At 37.4% G+C, this 16,058-nt stretch overlaps 1 protein-coding gene across 1 annotated transcript in view; it reads right to left on the bottom strand.

Moving 5' to 3' along the window:
• Positions 1 to 16,058, bottom strand: part of LOC121978285 (reticulon-like protein B2) — an 89,316-nt gene that overhangs the window by 72,609 nt on the left and 649 nt on the right. The gene's annotated exons all lie outside the window — the stretch shown is intronic.

Here is a 16,058-nt window from a genome sequence, read left to right as displayed (position 1 = left end):
ATAGAGGACCAGTATACCCTGGATTCGTGAATTTGACTTATTGATATTGTGGTACCCATATTATATATACATGGATTTTTCTATGATGATCAGGATATTGTCATGCATCATGATTGCATGCTGTGCGATAGTCGACTCCATTATTGTTAAGCACATCGCCAGTTACATGGATCTGCACACACCACCACTCATGGGTTAGTGGTCGATTAAGGCAGTGTGTGTTGCAGCAGGGACTTTGTTTGGCTACGTTGGTCCGCTCATGGGTAGTGTGACACAACGTGTTAGCCGGCAGGGATTCCTCCCCGTCATCGTGTACCGGGAGTTGAGAGCATTGCGCTCCCCCATTTATGATTTGGGGTAGGAGGATAGGTGTGCTCCGACAGCATCCCGCCACTCGGTCACTCATCAGTAGCAGTGACGATAGAGTGCACGGTTGTCACAGCCCTACCCACTCGATCTCGCCATTTGTGTGTGAGATGACTAACTGCGTCAGGGGTGACTAGGACGCATCATTAGCATCATATGCATTGATGCATTTATTTCTTGTGATGGTGTTTGCTGCATTTGGTTGCTGCATTTTGGTTGGATGCATACCTTTGACCTGCATACAGGATTGTTGACACTTTCTGTTTGACGATCCTTTTTTCTGGATAGGAGTTCCTGGTGAGTACAGCTTCCTCAGTTACCTTTCAGTTTTGCATATTCCCTGTATATGATTAGGAAGCTGTATTCCATGTTTGTTGCTGTTAGATATATCTTACTACTAATGTCCATTGGTATTCGCTGAGTTATTGAACTCACCCCCGTTGACACAATCTTTTTCAGGTACCATGTTATTTATGGTGTCGCTTGGAGCATCCTGTCTGCTGGTCCCCACGTCACATCAGAAGACATGTCTTCGCCTTCTTGTTTTTTTTTATCTTGGTATATGATATGTGTGTTTTTGGCTTGGTGTGTTCCGGTTTTGTTTTTGGAGTATTGTGTCGTTGTGTGGTGTAAGCCTAGCTGGCTAGCAGTGTGTTGTTTTGTTTTATATGAGCTTGTTTCATGTATTTCTGCTGTGTTGGTTTTGGTTTCAGCCGAGTGGGCTGATAAAAAATGTATATAACTGCGTGGTTGATGTTATGTTTGTCCAGCCGTGTAGGCTGAGATTATTAACTGCGTGGTTATGTATATATTCCAGCCGCATGTGGCTGATGTATATTGTGTCTGTAGAAATGCTTCAGATTGTCACCCGTACAGGGGAGGTGTTGCCGAAATTTCTTCGGACAGGGACACCCCCAGGGCGTGACACTTAAAGGAAAGAATACTCGTGGGATTTACTTGGTTCCCAACCCCTCAGGGTTAGTACTTCTAAGGCCTACGCACTCAAGTGTGAGTCCACTAGTGGTCTCCTTACCGGAAGCTTTCCGAAGGTGGAGAAATCCGTCTTACAATTTATCAAGTACAAGCATAAAAGAATGATAAAGTAAATATAGCTTGTAGTAAAAGAAATACAAACAAAAACTTTGCTGAGCCGATTCAGAAGTCCTGAGTGTTGCGCACCCTTCTTAGAGCTTCCCCGGTAGCAAAGATTCACTTCATAGCCTTCCTTTTGAGCACACGGAATATGAGTAGTAAAAGAATTGATATCTTGAACATAGAGCATTCATCTCCTTTTATAGAGTTGGATCAGATCCTTATCTGGATCAACTCTTATCTGGATGAAGTCTCAGATATGGATGAAGCATATCTGGATAAAGTCATATCTAGATGAAGGAATATCTAGATCAGGCTTTATCTCTATCCTTATCATCTAGCTTATCTTTATCCTGATCCAAATCATAAAGATGATCTTTTGCCACATCATCTTCCATGTCAATATTTTTGACAACTCAGCAATCTAGACCGAACCCAGTCGGTCTACCTGAATCGATTTGGGTCCGGTTCGACCAAAGGCAAGTTTAGTTCACCCATTTGTATTTGTCTGTTCTTTGTTTTTCTTCCAGCTCCAGGTTCCTATAAAACAATCATACAAAAACAAACAAACAACCTAGCCTATATCTGTAAGTCTACCTGACCTACTAGGCTTACCTTTTGCTTGGAGGTCCCTTCTCCAAGTCTACCACCTAAGGGTCAATCCCTTAGGATCAAGCCGCACTCTTGTAAGTTTATCTCACCTACTAGGCTTCATGCTTAGATAGCATCCAAGACTTTACCATTACCTAGGGTTACCTCCCTCTAGGATTTCCACTACCTAGTTTCACTCACTAGAACTTCGACCCCTATGGTTACCTTCCCCTAGGATTTTCACCACCTAGCTTTACTTATTATGGTCTAGCTTCACTCACTAGGACTTCGACCACCTAAGGTTGCCTCCCCCTAGGATTTTCACCACCTAGCTTCACTCACTAGGACTTCCACCACCTAAGGATACCTCCCCCTAGGATTTTCACCACCTAGCTTCACTCATTAGGACTTCCATCACCTAAGGATACCTCCTCCTAGGATTTTCACTGCCTAGCTTCACTCACTAAGATTTACCCTTGCCTAAGTTATGAGACTTTTACTAGTCATCTAATCCTGACTCGACTTCTCTCTTCCAAATATTAAGTTCTGTTTGAATAAATCCTTGGTCAAACTAACTAGACTTAGGTATATTGTCAAATATCAAAACTCTTGAGGTTGATTGCTGCAACAGATTTGAGAATTAAGTAATCAACTGTGGTTATGGTTGTCCCTTTGTGTTTAAATGTCTTTTCTCCTGACATCAGAAAGCATCTAGAGTAAAAAACCAAAGATTGCTATCATCTATTTGAGTAATGATTGCCAAGTTCTTTATCGCTTTGATCCTTATAATGAGTAATTTGCACTTTTTGTACCTATCATTTTCATTTTCTTTTTCTTTAGGATTATTAAAGTTATTACTTTGTTCTTCTACTTACCATTTACAGGAAGTAACAATCTTCTCCAGTATTATAAGCTGGAGCTTGAAAAGGAAAAAAAAAAGAGGTTACAACAATTATATGAATTGGATGCTCATTAGTTCATCCACAAAATTAAATTGACAGATGCTCAGAACTTGGACATGGATTTGAGGGGACCATCACCACTGGATTAGGTTCTTCAAATCTGACAAGATCTATGCGACCTTCGCTATGACAATAGTGAGTATTGATTGAAGATTTGGTTCTTTGGAAAATTAAACATTCCTTGCTCATCTTTCACCTCTCTAGTGAATCACTCTTACTTCATAACATAGGCATTCAGTGAGTTGGCCTATATTGCATCAGTGTTTGTAATTCATATTTTTCTTTTTCATTTGTTATTCTATCAATACTGTTATGTGAATTCTCCCACGTTCTCAGCTCATGCCTTATCCTTGGACCTTGATTCCTTTCTCTGTTTTGCTAAAAGTTCATTAAGTCTTGAAAACAACAGGAAGTATATTCATTCTCCACTAGTGTAAATTATATTTCTTGCTATAAGATTTTGATGTCATTTTGTTTGTTTTATCATATGCAGGCTGTCTTGGACGTAAGCATAGAGATCTTTGCAACTGTTAATGAAGACGGTGTTACTAGATTGATTGATTTAGTTGTTTACAATAAAAGATGCTTGGAAAGAATAGTGTATCCTTGGCTTTTGACGAAATCATGAATGGTATTAGCTATTTGGTGAAGGCTTAATTTGTATTAGAAAATGTTCAAATTATTAATGTATCAAATTTCTAATGTTGTAAATTTTCATTTGTAAATTGACTCAAATGTTTATTAGATGAATAAAATTATATATTCATGATTGTATTTTGAAAATTTTTATTTCTATTTAAAATGATGAATGAATTCAGATGATCTCTAAATTTTAAATTTAAATTATATATTTTAAATAAATATTAGTGATAATTGTATGATGCTGATAATTGTATGTGGTTAATCGCAGCATGCACCATGTGCTACAAATGCTCTTAATCGCAGCGCACACTACGCGCTGTCAATGCTCTTAACAGCAGTGTCCGGTGCATGCTGCCAATGCTCTTAATCACAGTGCACAATGCATGTCGTGAATGCTCTTAACCACAGCACGTGATGCATGTTATCATTGTCTTATGACTTTCAACAGCTTGCAGTTATGTTGCGTGCGATGCGTGCTGCGAATAACATAATTGCACGTTGTGGAAAGTCATATTTACTATAGTGCCTCCATTTAGGTATATCCTTTTGCAACTAGTCGAGCTTTGTATTGATTAATCGATCCATCTGCTTTCTTCTTGATTTTAAGAATCTACTTATTCCCAATAGCCCTTCGGCCCAGAGGAAGATTGAGTAAATCTCAAACTTGATTCTTTCTCATTGGCTCCATTTCCTCATCCACTGCAATTTTCTATTTTTTTCTCTAACTGAGCATCTTAATGTTTCCTCAACCGTTCGAGGTTCATCGTCGTCAATTAAGAGTGATATTAATGCCTCATTCTCAAAATCAAACCATTTCTGAGGTTTAATCTTACAAACACTTCTTCGTAAGTCGAGTTGTTGAGAAGTCAACTTATGACTTAGAAAATTACTCCCACTAAGTTGACTAGATTCAAGCATCTTTAGTGATTCCTGATTTATTGATAAAGAAGCATTATTCTCTTCCTCTATTTTAAATAGAGGAATTATCTTATCAACTTCACCTTTTGTTGGGATCTCAATTTTGAGAAAAGTAGCATCTCTTGACTCTATTTCAGATATGGTTTCATCTAGTCGCTCATCAATAAAGACATAACTCTTAGAAGTCTCAGAATATCTTATAAAAATACACTTTTTACCTCTATGTCCTAATTTTTTATATTTATGAGTCTTATCATGAATGTAGGCAGCTAACCCCCAAGGTCGTAAATTACTCAAATATGATTTTCTACCTGTCCAATATTCATATAGAGTAGATGGAATAGATTTAGAAGACACTCAGTTAAATATATAGGTTGCAGCTAATTACGTATCTCCCCAATAGAAAATAGGCAAATTAGCTTGAGTCATCGTAGACCTAACCATATCTAGAAGAGTTCAATTTTCTCTTTCAGCAATCCCATTTTACTGTGGAGTTACAGGGATAGTTAGATGTCTAATGATCCATTTCTCATTACACATTGTCTTGAACTGATTAGATAAATATTCACCTTCACAATCAGTGCGTAAGGTCTTAACCTTATGATCTAATTGATTCTCAACTTCGTTTAATTAATGATTGAAACAATCTAATGCTTCAAATTTATGAGAAATCAAATACACATGACCAAAACTTATGAAGTCATCAATAAATGTAATGAAATAAGAACTTCTATTTCTAGCCTTCACATTTATTGGACCATAAATATCCGAATGAGTTAATTGCAATAGTGATTCAGCTCTAATAGCCTCACCAAATGGTTTCCTAGTTGCTTTTCCAACAAAACAATACTCACATATAGACAAGTTAACTTTAGCATGAGTATCGAGCAAACCCTCTTTAGCTAATCTATCCATTTATTCATGTCCTATATGTCCTAATCTAGCATGTCAAACTTCATCATTAATATCAGCATCACTAGTAAAAATAATATTTGAAAAACAACCATCATTTCCATAATTATTATTTGGTTCTATATCAAGAACCACGAAATCATTTATTACATAACCATTCCCAATTAACACAGAGTTAATCTGAAGTTCCACATAACGACTATAAAAGTTTACATAATAACCTTAATCAAAAAGACTAGTAACAGAAACTAGATTCCGTTGAATCTTAGGAGCATACAAAGCATTATGTAGAAACAAGGTATGCCAACCATATAGGTTGAGTTTGCAAGTATTAATTCATTTGACTTCAATCCTTGTATTATTTTCCACATATATCCATTTGTTACCAGCTAGTACCTGACAGTACTCCATGTATGTATCTCGTTCACGAGCTACATGGTTCATTACTCCTAAATCTATAATCCACAACAGATAAGAATTAACTAACAACACTGAACTTGCAACATAATATTTATGGAAAGAAGATAAAGATGGATTTACCTTTTTCTGCTCAGTACAATCCTGAGCAAAATGACTCTTCTTACCACAATTATAGCAAGTCAACTTGCCCTTAGGTTTTTATCCATATTTCTTTTCTTTCTTCTTGATTTGGTCTTGCCCAGCAACAACACCAGCTTCTTTTCCCTTCTCTTTCCTCTCTTAAATTATCTTTTTTTATTCTTGGAACTAGAATCTTTAGCTACAAAAGCTTATCCAGTAATCCTTGCGGATTCTATTCTCTCCACCTCAAGTTCAACATGGCATGAGATATTAGTGAACATTTTGATACTTTCACTATGTGTCAGATTCTATTTCATCGTTTCCCAAGAATCAAGAAGGGAATGGATAACTATTTGAACCTATTGTTCATTAGTCAACTCATGACCAGTAGCTTTTAAGTCCCGAATCATATTTGTTATTTTCCTCATATGTTGGGTTATGGTAACATTCGGACGCTTTTTGTAACATCATGACGAAACTTGCTTAAACTTACTCCACTATACTTCTCTCTAAGGGTAACCCAGAATGCATGAACAGATGGTAATGACTCTGTAGGACCGAAAAGCGCTAGAGGGGGTGAATAGCGCTCGTGGCTTTCACGTTCGTTTCAGAAAACTTTGAGTAATACACAGCGGAATAATAAAACATAAACACACCAAGAGTTTTACTTGGTTTAGAGCCTGTGGAGACTTTTACTCCAAGGTCCACGCTCGTTGAGCGTTTACTTTGGGCAATCACTATAAGCTCAGAAATATACAATTTTGATTTACAATATAAAGCAAAATAGAAATTATACCGACAATGAAAAATAGAGAGTTTGAAGCTTCAGATCATCGGTGTCGAGTTACAGCTTTGTAGAATCTATCTTTGAACAACACACAGAAGAAGGATTGTCAGTTTTTGTTGTTATTTGGCTCCTGCTCGAACTGGGCTTAAGTAGTCCATAGAGGGCGCCTCCAACACTATGGAGGGCGCCCTCATTCCTACCGAAACCACAGCATGGATGAGCTCCGAACTGGTCGCTGCTTATCCGCCTGAGGTATTAGTGAACATTTTGATACTTTCACTATATGTCAGATTCTATTTCATCGTTTCCCAAGAATCAAGAAGGGAATGGATAACTATCTGAACCTATTGTTCATTAGTCAACTCATGACCAGTAGCTTTTAAGTCCCGAATCATATTTGTTATTTTCCTCATATGTTGGGTTATGGTAACATTCGGACGCTTTTTGTAACATCATGACGAAACTTGCTTAAACTTACTCCACTATACTTCTCTCTAAGGGTAACCCAGACTGCATGAACATATGGTAATGACTCTGTAGGACCGAAAAGCGCTAGAGGGGGGTGAATAGCGCTCGTGGCTTTCACGTTCGTTTCAGAAAACTTTGAGTAATACACAGCGGAATAATAAAACATAAACACACCAAGGGTTTTACTTGGTTCAGAGTCTGTGGCGACTCTTACTCCAAGGCCCACGCTCGTTGAGCGTTTACTTTGGGCAATCACTATAAGCTCAGAAATATACAATTTTGATTTACAATATAAAGCAAAATAGAAATTATACCGACAATGAAAAATAGAGAGTTTGAAGCTTCAGATCATCGGTGTCGAGTTACAGCTTTGTAAAATCTATCTTTGAACAGCACACAGAAGAAGGATTGTCAGTTTTTGTTGTTATTTGGCTCCTGCTCGAACTGGGCTTAAGTAGTCCATAGAGGGTGCCTCCAACACCATGGAGGGCGCCCTCATTCCTACCGAAATCGCAACATGGATGAGCTCCGAACTGGTCGCTGCTTATCCACCTGAGGATGCACCTGTATGGAGGGCGCCCTTGCTCTAGTGTCCAGGTGCCTTCAAGCTCTATCGAGGGGCCCTCGCACCTTACTATGAGGCCGTCGCTACAAGTGATCCCGAGGCGCCTCCAAGCTCCATGGAGAGCACCTCGGGTATTGTTCATCCAAGGTAAATGTGTCCAATTCGCTTCCTGCAAAATATGTTAGTCCCAAAAACTAACCATATCATGCAAAATAAAGTTATCACAATATAGACATGATAAATAAAGTATTTGCCAATCTTCGAACTTTCTGGTTCTGACTTTGAATTTTCCATCCGGAAACCCTAGGTCAAACTGACGCCTACTGTTCCCTCACTGGGGAATGCATCGTCACCTACTCCACTCAGGAGAATTTACCTGTTACTAGATCGATCCTCCAGATCGACTGGACTTTTGCTCAATGCCCAAGGCTCCAGGACTTTCTGCTGGATGTCCGCTCCATGACCTGTCTAGTCTTCCACCTGGTTCGCGACACTAGGACTTTCCACCTAGAGTCCTCGACTCTAGGACTTTTGCCTGAAGCCCTCGACCCACCAAGACTTTCTGTTGGTGCTGTGAGCACCAGATGATGATCGAACCTGAGTTTTAATTATGGCAAAGGGCTTAAAGTTAAGCTGTGGTGTTATCTAACAAGGTTCATGGAGATTGCAGGAAAGTCCTAAGTGATACTTAGGTAAAAGTCCTAGCTGCGGCTTATATCTGTGCATCAATATGAGTCTGGGCGTTAAACACCAAGTAAACAGTAATCAAGTTAAGTCTTCCAGCACTAGTCAAATCTAACTGGATTTAGTGACTTAACTTGACTAACCAAGTGAAAGCTGTTGCCCTCTAGGTAATCAGCTAGTAGCTAAATAGTTAGACATGTGGCCATAAAACAACGTGCTTGATATTTAAACCAGTTTGAGTTCACTTAGGCATGAACTTTAGAGCTCTGATACCTCTCAAAAGTAAATAGCCTGAAACATATTGACTCATGCTAAATTTGAATGAATAACCATACTCAAAGTTATTAAGGCATTAATTAAGGGGGAGTGATTTTGGGTTGGCCTTAAAGTTAGTTTTTCCAAGTTAGTTGTTCATTAAAGTAATTTTTCCCTTGGTTTTTAAATAAAATTATCTTTGACTTGACTTAAAAATTAAAAACTAATTTTTCCTTATCTTCATAAATTCAGGTTATTTTTTAACTTAGCTTTAAAATTAAAATTATTCATGACCTGACTTTTAAATTATAACTCCTCTAGAAGCTAAGCTAAGTACTTAATTAAGTTTTCTCGAACTGAGTTAAATTATTTTCTAAACTTAGCCACTTGGCAAGATACTTTCTCAACTCAATCATTTTTAAGCTGAAAACATAGTTAAGCATTTCAAATTTAGCTAAGTGGTTTTCAAAATAATTTTTTTTAAGAAAAGTCTTTTTAAGAAAACTATTATTTTCAAAAGTCTTTTAAATTAAGCTAAAGTACTTAACCAAATTTTTTTATCAAAGTCTAAGTACTTAAACTATGCTACCCTTTAGGGGGAGCTTAAAATTAAAGAGACGATTTCTCTCTTGTGTTAATTCCTTTCTGATTTATGTCAAAGGGGGAGTGAAAAGTCAAAGTTAAGAAATCAAACATAAATAATGAAAGGGGAAGCATAAACTTTAAATCTCATTCATGCTCATGGTTAACTTCCATTATTTGTTCCTTTATTTAATGTTATGTTTTACTTAACTTTGACCCGAGGTTTCCATAATCAAAAAGGGGGAGATTGTTGGTGCTGTGAGCACCAGATGATGATTGAACCTGAGTTTTGATTATAGCAAAGGGCTTAAAGTTAAGCTGTGTTGTTATCTAACAAGGTTCATGGAGATTGCAGGAAAGTCCTAAGTGATACTTAGGCAAAAGTCCTAGCTGCGGCTAGGCAGGTGAAAACCCTAGGGGGTGGTAACCCTAGGTCCTAGGGGGAGGGAACCCTAGGTGGAGGAAAATCCTAAGGGGCGGCAACCTTAGGTCTTAGGGGGAGGTAACCCTAGGTGGAGGAAAACCCTAGGGGGCGGTAACCCTAGGTCCTAGGAGGTGGTAACCCTAGGTCCTAGGGGGTGGTAACCCTAGGCGGAAAGTCCAATCAGTCTGGAGGATCGGACTGACATCAGGTAAATCTCCTGAGTGGAGTAGGTGAGGATGCGTTCCCCGTAGAGGGAACAGTAGGCGTCGGGTTGACCTAGGGTTTCCGGTCGGAAACCCGAAGTCAGACCCGGACAGTCCGAAGGCTGTCAATTCATTTGTTTACATATTATCCATTTTGCTATAACTCTGTTTTGCATGAGACCAACCTTTTTGTGCAGGGTTAGAAGTGACCAGGATCGATCGACCGAACCCACAAGATCGGTCGACCGAACCCACAAGCCAGCAGATCAAATCTCTAGAGGTTGGACCGGGCTCGACTAGGGGATCGGTCGACTAGACCTCGTGATCGGTCGACTGAACCTGGGTTTGGTGTCGACGGGATCAAGATGACTGGGCTGAGTCAGAACAGCTGATCGGTCGACCGAAAATGGTGATCGATCGACCGAACCTCAGATAAAGTTTGACCAGCGGAGCGAGAGGATCGGGCGGATCGGATGGGAGAAGATCGCCTGATCGGTCGACCGAACATTGGGATCGGTCGACCGATCCGCGTCGGGTCAATCTTGATCCCGAGCCTTGGGGATCTGGATCAGACTTTGCAGAGCTATAAAAGGAGTCCTCGAGGAGCAGCTCAGATCATCGATTTCGAACAGAAAACTGCGCTCTTCCGTGTGCTGCTGCTAACGCCTCAACAACGCTCTGCTACTCCAACGAATCACTCCAAAGTTCTCTATTCTCTTTTCGTTGGTATATTTCATTTATTGCACTTAATTGTACTCCAACTTGTAATCATCTTTCCGACATATAGTTGTTGCCCACCGAAAGCGGTCAAGGACCGCGGGCCTTCGAGTAGGAGTCGAGATAGACTCCGAACGAAGTAAACCACTTGCGTCTCTGTGTGTTTGCATTTACTTTCCGCTGCGTTTCTACTCTCAGTTTTAAATCGCTAAAATAGCCACGAGCGCTATTCACCCCCCCCCCCTCTAGCGCTTTCGATCCTTCACTTTCCGCCTAGGGTTACCACCCCCTAGGGTTTTTCACTTACTTAACCGCAGCTAAGACTTTTGCCTAAGTACACATAGGACTTTCCTACAAACTCATTCAAACATGTTAGACAACAAATTACCTTAACTTTGAACTCTTTGTCATTATTAAAACTCAGGTTCGATCGTCGAATGCTTCCCGCACCAACAATTTCTCCCTTTTTGATTATGACAATAAAATTCAAAGCTAAGTAAAATTTAAGTAAATATTAAAGTAGTATAAATCAATTGAAAAAACATGTAGGTGCAAAAAAAATATAAACATTTAGTTGCAACTTGTTTGTATCTCCCCCTTAATCACTTATTTACTTAACTTTCACTCTCCTCTCCCCCTTTGCCATATATTAAAAATATTACCTAAAAAGGAGAAAACAATGGAAAGATAGAAAATATTTAACTCCCCCTGAAGGTAGCTCTTACTTAAATATAGTTTTGTAAGAAGAAGTAAAAATTTGAAAAAGATTTTAATTAAATATTGAAAATAACTTAGCTTTAAAGGATTTTAAACATAGGTAAGTGCAAGCTTTAAAAGAAGTTGATTAAATACTTAGCCTTAAAAGTACTCATCTTAAATAAAAATTCTGATAAAAGTGTTAGCTTAGTTAAGCATTAAAAAAAACTTTTGATAAACACTAAGCTTTAAAAATAATTTTACTTCAAAAAATGATATTAATTCAACAATAAGATAAAAAAATAATTTTAATTTTGAATAAACACTAAGTTTAATAATAATTTATTTTAAACACGAAAAATAATTTCATTTTAACACCAAGTTTTAAAATAACCAAGTTTTAAAAATAATTTAAAGTAAAGTCTAACAAAAAACTTCTGTTTGAAAAAAAACATGAATTTGGCTTAATTTGAAAATCTTTCTTTTACTCCCCCTTGATTAATGCCAGTCAATTTTTGTAAAAAAAGTTAAAGTCTTAGAGTCCAAGCATGAGTAACAAAATCTCTACTTTCAAACAAATGTCTAACTTTTAGTTACTAGTGGTTTACCATGAGGTAGTAGCTTTCACTTGATAGTCAAATTAAGTAAGTATTCCAGTTAGTTTAACTAAGCATGGACAACTTAATTTGATTAATATGAATTTGGTATTTAATGCTCAGACTTATATTGATGCACAGACATAAGCATTCTAAAGTCCAAGTAGTACCCTATGCATCTCGCACTATTCTAAGTGTCTTTCATACACAATCAAGGTAATCCTAGTATGCTTGTGAGATGCTCTGGCTGAAACCTAGGGGTACATGCTTTCTAGAAGGTAAATACCTAGGCTAAGTCCAAATTTTGAAAAACTAACAAAATTAGAATTTTGAAATATATTTTTCCTAGATTTTTAAACTGAGTAAAAGAATATAACAAAAAATAAAAAGATGAATTATAAGTGAAGGCATATTTGAAAAGGAATCCTAGTCGATCAAATGTAAACATCAAACAAACTATCTATAACATATCAATCATATACAATACATAGTATGATCAACTCTAATTATCGTTAGTAGGTGTAGTGGTGATCGCTCAGGGGCGCACAGTGTCTGAAGGATCTGCTCAAGTCTGGTAGTCAGGTCATCCCTGAGAGCAGTCATCTCCCCCCGTAGTGCACTAAAACCATCTGTGACTGTCTGCTGTATCTGTGCGGACGACTCCTCGAGATGAGTGAGTCGATCCTTAACGGACCGTGAAGTCGAGGGTTGGGTCGAGGTCGAGGGCTGTGCCGGTGAAGAAGGATGCTCAAAAATTTATGCATTCGTAAACTCTAACCATTACTCTTCCTCGGCTGGGTAATAAAACTCATCTCCAGTTGGAACGAATCCCTCGGCTAGAGCAGCGCCCTCGGTTGGAGCAATAAACTCATCCTCAGCTGAATCAGCTGGCTGAGGTCCACCTCTTCAGGTTAGGATCCCCTGAGCAGTAATGTCTATATGCACTAGAGAGAACTAATGCTGACCAATCTCGCCATATAGAGTAAGGGAAGTAACCCTCCCTGGGTTGTGTCTATCTCTAAGGTCAAAAAGATATATGTCAAAATATGACAGTAGGGCATGTGGACCTCAAGTCTAGTGATGAGACCGGATGCACAAATGATGTTATGAAATATATGCAATGCTATATCTATATCTAAATGATGACAAAGAGCATACAAAAAGAAAGAGTCAGAAGGGTGCATCGTCGGAATGTTCTGAGATGCGATTGGCAAAATGCAGGTTGTTAGGACCTGATACATAATATAATTCTGGACCCTAAGAGAGAGTGACCTGAAGTCAGTCATCATAGGTGGTCTCTCCTCCTCAAAAAGATACATATAGATAGTATCTAATGTAATATGGGAATAGGGCTCACCAAATGAGAGGTCCCTACTAGGGTAATACAAAAATGAACAAGTGGATGGCCTAAGTCCTAGGCTAGTACGTAAGAGGGTCGGAGAAAACTAAAATTCCTTTCCACCAACTCTGGTGGAGTAAGTCAAATCATTTACTCTATCTAGGTTATTATAAAACTGAGCACACAGGTCATGATTAACTGCATGGCTGCAGTAAACCGGTATATCTAGCTAGTAGTGCTCAATCATTTGGACAATAGGAGCGCAATATCTAGAAAAAAAATATCTACTCAAATATCTATATTTTAATGGAGTAAATGTATGTCTAATGAACTCTAGCATATGTCGCTCAGTAGGAAACCTAGGATCCGTGGATGGGGTGTTATTATTAGGAGGACCTATGTTTCATCTTTTCCTAGATTTATATACACAAAAATGTAACAAAAATACACAAAAAATATATATATTGGTGTAATATAATGAAATAGGGTATACCTAGGAGGCATTTTGTGTTGAAGGGGAGAAATCGGGTTGCAGAGGGCGCCTCGATGTGAATTGAGCAGTGAAAAAACGTGAACAAAGAAAGTTCTGTTTGCTGGAAAAATCAGCGCACCTTTAATCTCATTGAGGGCACCCTCAATGTTTATGGGAGGTGCCTCTAACCTATTGGGAGGCGCCCTCCTTAGTTTCGGTGGGAGTTTTTCCCGCTACTCCCGAGAGCGCCTCCTTTCGGTGCTGGAGGTGGCTTCAGGAGGCACCCTTCGATGGCCCTTCTGAATATTTTTTTTTAAGTTCTAATTTGGATTAGGTTAATTTAGAGATAAGTAGTATTAATTAATTAAGATTTAATTAATTGATTGATTTGGTTAAATTAAATTAAAATAATTAATTATGTTAAATTAAATTAATTAGGTTAAATTAAATTAATTAGTTTAAATTAAATTAAATTAATTGATTAGATTAAATTAAAGTAATTAGGTAAATTAAATTAAATTAATTAATTAGGTTAAATTGATTAAATTAATTGATTAGGTTAATTAATTGAGATTAATTAGATTTATTAATTGATTAGGTTAATTAATTGAGATTAATTTAATCAGTTCTATTAATTAGATTAATTAAATTAATTATATTTATTAATTGATTAGGTTAATTAATTGAGATTAATTTAATCAGTTCTATTAATTAGATTAATTAAATTAATTATATTTATTAATTGATTAGGTTAATTAATTGAGATTAATTTAATCAATTTTATTAATTAGATTAATTAGATTTATTAATTGACTAGGTTAATTAATTGAGATTAATTTAATTAGTTTTATCAATTAGATTAGATTAATTGAGTGATCTAAATTTTACCTAAGTCCATCTCACCCATTTCTAAATTATCAATCAGAAACCTTATAGGTTTTTGTGAGATGGTTAATTTAATCTTTGATTTAGGTTATCATCTAAGGATTAATTTATACTTGAATTAGACTCAAGTTTTCCAATTAGTCAATTAAATATTCATTTCAAAGATTGGCTTCCATGTTGTGGTGAGACACTAGGCCTTCTTGGGTATGGAATCATCCACCACTTCTAGACAAAGCCTTTCAAAGAAATTGAATATTTAATTTTCCTTTTAAAACCCCTAGGTCTAACTAATCAAGTGTAAATCACGCCTAGGTCCTTATTTATCCTAATCTAAGCATGTATAATAAAAGCAGTAAAGACAATCAACAAACAAATATATTTATTAATAAAAATAGTCTTTTTATTGGCTCCTTGGATTATAGCCTCGATAAGGTTTATCAAGGTAGTGGACTTGATCCTTGGGGACCCAATATTGTCCAAGTCCAACTTGATTAACCAAGTTTGACTTGGGGACCCATGCTTGGACTATTTTTCTATTCGTTCTATTTATAAGGGATAAATAAGACTTGTATTTCCTTTTAGCCTTAAATCCAAGTCCGAATCAGTTGTAAACGGCTCGCTATTTTTCAAGAATCGGATCAAGATTCTTGGAGCCCAAGGTGAACCGTTCCAACATATCCTTTAGTTCCTTAACTTGATTTTTCAGGCTAGAATTCTCTTCTTCAAATTTTGGACTTGAGTTGAGGTTTCAGTCTGAATGAGGTCAGTCAATGAGCTAGGGTTAGTCACTTCTTTAAGGGTTGTTACCTCCTTTTAAAGTGATTTAACCCGGACATTGAATTTAGCAAATTTACGCATAAAGTAATTGACTAAATTATAAAATTTATTTACTTGAGAAATACTTACAGTGGATTTAGGTCCTTTGAAAATAGATACGGATCCATGGCTTTTCTCAGACTCTGTTTCTGATTCTCTCTCAGTCTCTGATTCATCGATTTGTTCCAGGGCTGTCAGCACAAGGAAGCTCATCTGCCTGAGCTCTTCGTCTGAATCTTTTGACGAGGACTCATCCCAAGTTGCTTGCAGTGCTTTCTTCTTCCTCTGCTTCTTTTCTTTCTTTTGGTTTGGATAGTTGGCTTTGACATGTCCCTTTTGATTGCAGCCATAGCAGGTTACTTCAAACTTCACTTTTGAACTTGTTTGTACTTTCTTAGATTGAATTACCTTTTTCTTTTTATAGAGTTCTGTGTACTAGGTTGATGAGTTTGGCTGCTATTTCATCGTCATCATCATCTGAGTCCGATTCTTCTTCGGACTCGGGTTCTGATGCTTCTTTCTAGCCTCCTTTGCCTTGCTTGTACC

This window comes from Zingiber officinale, chromosome 4B, assembly GCF_018446385.1.
Source record: "Zingiber officinale cultivar Zhangliang chromosome 4B, Zo_v1.1, whole genome shotgun sequence".
Lineage (NCBI taxonomy): Eukaryota > Viridiplantae > Streptophyta > Magnoliopsida > Zingiberales > Zingiberaceae > Zingiber > Zingiber officinale.
The sequence above is the reverse complement of the archived record's forward strand: the minus strand, read 5'-3'. Positions and strand labels throughout refer to the sequence as shown.